Source organism: Phodopus roborovskii, unplaced genomic scaffold, assembly GCF_943737965.1.
Source record: "Phodopus roborovskii unplaced genomic scaffold, PHOROB, whole genome shotgun sequence".
NCBI lineage: Eukaryota > Metazoa > Chordata > Mammalia > Rodentia > Cricetidae > Phodopus > Phodopus roborovskii.
This window is the reverse complement of record NW_026125052.1, coordinates 30,868,057-30,870,983: the sequence shown is the minus strand read 5'-3', so window position 1 is coordinate 30,870,983 and position 2,927 is coordinate 30,868,057. Positions and strand designations below refer to the sequence as shown.

The following is a 2,927-nucleotide window of genomic DNA, read 5'->3' as shown; positions in this document are numbered from 1 at the left end:
CTCTGTCTTAAGTATTACCCATTTTTATCAATCTAAGAATTTCCACGTGGTCTCATCTTACCGGAGAGAGAGAGCCCAGCATACTACCCTGTAGGTCCTCCATCTTGGATCTCCCCGCTCGTCTCCTAGTCCCGCCTATCTTGCTTTCCCATTGGCCAACAGTGCTTTATTCATTAACCAATACGAGAAACATATGTACAGAATGACATCTCCCATCATCTCCTCACAGACACACAGCAAGTTTCAGTAACCCCAGGGCACACAAGTAAGCAGATTCCAGGATAGTCAGTCTGCCTGGCAACTCCTCCTGAGAGGGTAAGGGGCACCCAAAAGGGCGTGGGATCCCAGAGACATCTCCCACAACTTCATTTCCTCGAGTGCACTGTGTTCCTAGCACCTGCACTCCCTATAGTACTTTTCGGAAGGCCGCGTGCTTTGTGCTCAGAACAGCTGGGGATGGGGCCTTTCACCCCAGTACCAGGAGGCTGAGGCAGGTGTGGGCGACATTGTCAGACAAGCAATCCAAACAGAGAGTGGTCAAACCCCGTTTATTTACAGCCGGTGAACAACCAAACCCACCCCAGAGTCAAACCTGACGGGGACACGGGCACACAGCGGGGCCTGGGGTTTCCTTTGGTGCGCACACTGACCGTCCAAGCGAATGACCTGAAAAGGGAAAGCACATGCTCAGTCCCCACCCTACCTCCAGTGTCAACATTTAGGGAAAGCCACAGCGCACAACACTCCCCATGCAGGTGGGCGTGCCCGGTCCCAAGGCTCTGCATCCTTCCGCGTGTACAGAAACTGGGCCCTGTGGCCTTTCCTTGGAAACCTGCTGGTCAACAGCCACAAGCCAGGCCTCTGCTGACACAGACCCCTGCAGCTCCGCCCTGGCTCAAGCTCATCCCTATTCTGCCTTACCCCTCCCCGCACCATCCGTACCTCCCTTACAGGACCACAACCCCACAGGACAGGTCCCCACGTGAGCAGTCTCTTCTGTAGTCTGTGTCCCTTAACAACCAGGACCTCAGACACTCTAGGCACACGCACTACCGTGAGCCACACTCCAGCAAGGCCTTAACGATGGCAGATTCGGATGTGTCAGACCCAGGACCGCCACGTGACCACCGGCCCCTCGCGGCTATGCTAAAACACAAATCCTAGTCCCCTCAACCCCGCCGACAGCACGTGAGGCCCCTGGTTGCTCAGGGAGTCCAGGCGGACGGTTTCCATCAACAGAGTCTGTCTGGTTGTACTGCTGTCTTACACAGTGATGTACGAGTTCACAAACGTACGTGTGACCTTTTGTCTAAACTCCACGAGGTGTGGGGCGTGCACCCAGGAAGCAGAACACTTGCCCAGCATGCACGAAGCCTCGGGTTTGAGCCCCCGCACCACACAAACCAGGTGTAGTGGAGCGTGCCTGTAAGCCAGTAATCCAGGTGTGGAGACCATCCTCAGCTACAAAACTGAGTTCAGGGGCACCCTGGGGACTAACGAGCCCTGACTTAGACGATGGAGGTGTTATCGCTGGAGAAATGGCTCAGCAGTTAAAAGCATCAGCTCTTACAGAGGACCTGGGTTCAGTTCCACACCGGGGCTCACAACCATTTCTGATTCCCCTTGCAAGGGACCTGGGACCCTCTCGTGACCTCTGAGGGCACGAGGCAAACATTCATAGACATAAAATTAAAAATAAAATAAAAAGATCCACAACGAGGGGCTGGAGTAATCGGCCAAATATTTACTTTTGGAGGAAACCAATGGCATCAAAGCCCCGGGGAGCTCTGGGCAGCGCCGTGAGGGCGCTGGCAATCGTCCTGTTTGCAGTATCATACATGATCACCAAACTGCTGCTAGCATGCTCACACCTGTTACTGCAAGTTCTAGTCCCAGGGAACACGTTCCTCTGGGGACTTACTTTAGGTCAAGGTCGGGCTGTCTGGTACAAGGCTGCACCCACCTCAGGCAGGTTCAACCACACAGGAGCCTTTCCCCAGACCGTCCACCTCAGCACGCTCGCTGCACCTCGGGGATGGACATACCTGCGTCACTGGAAACTGGCCTGGGAGCAGAAAAGAGTTACTGCGTGACTTCGTCCCGTCGCCGGCGTCTGGACAGTTCATTTTCTGGGGGGGGGGGGGGGGGAAGGGAAGTAACACAAAAGTCTAAGCCGATGGCCTCGTTCGTGTGCGGTGGCCGGCACGCTGGAGACGCCCGTGCACGGCCGGTGAGGACGCCAGGGCGCAGCGCATCCCTGCAAAACGCATCCCTGCAACCCGCCCGTCCCGCGGCCGCGTTGCACAGCTGAAGTTCCGCTCAAAACCAAGCACGCGCCTTCTTCTCCCCAGGCGGAAGCTGCTCCGCAAACGCACTTCCGAGCGGAAGGGAAGACTTACCATCGAGACCGCTAGAGGGTCGCTCTAGCCCTCGAGTCATCCAGAGCGGCCTTAAAGGGGCCGCGGCCCGGCCGGCGATCACGGCGGCTGGAACGCCCCGGGGCTGCAGGCCTCGTCTAGAGGGGCGCAATCGGGAGGGACTTGGACAACAGAAGCTGCACACTGTCCCTGTACAGGACATTGGCTCGGTGGTACAGACCAAAAATCTGAAGTTCCCGAGGGGTCGAGGGGTTTTTGCCTGAGCCCTGCAAACCACCCCCATTGTGGCCAATCTGGTTGAACCCAGTCGGTCCTGCTGCAAACCTGTAACTCTCCATGGCAGTATGAACCCGTCACTGGGATCTATTGACCGTCCCTGAAGTCAGCACCCTCTTGATCCGATGGCTCCCCCAAAGCCGTAGCTATGAAACAGAGCTGTATCTGGAATCAAGCGTTCAACAGAGGGCTCCTAGGGGACACAGTGGTTCTGCAAGGGTTTGAGTCTGTGATGTGGCATTTTTGGGCTACCCCCTCCCCAATAGGCATCCA

At 56.4% G+C, this 2,927-nt stretch overlaps 1 non-coding gene across 1 annotated transcript; it reads right to left on the bottom strand.

The window, feature by feature from the left end:
• Window positions 1-1,818: 1,818 nt before the first annotated feature.
• On the bottom strand, window positions 1,819-2,005 carry LOC127221997 (small Cajal body-specific RNA 16). Its single transcript, XR_007834519.1, has one exon. It is a non-coding gene; the product is annotated as a small Cajal body-specific RNA 16 (non-coding RNA).
• Window positions 2,006-2,927: the final 922 nt, after the last annotated feature.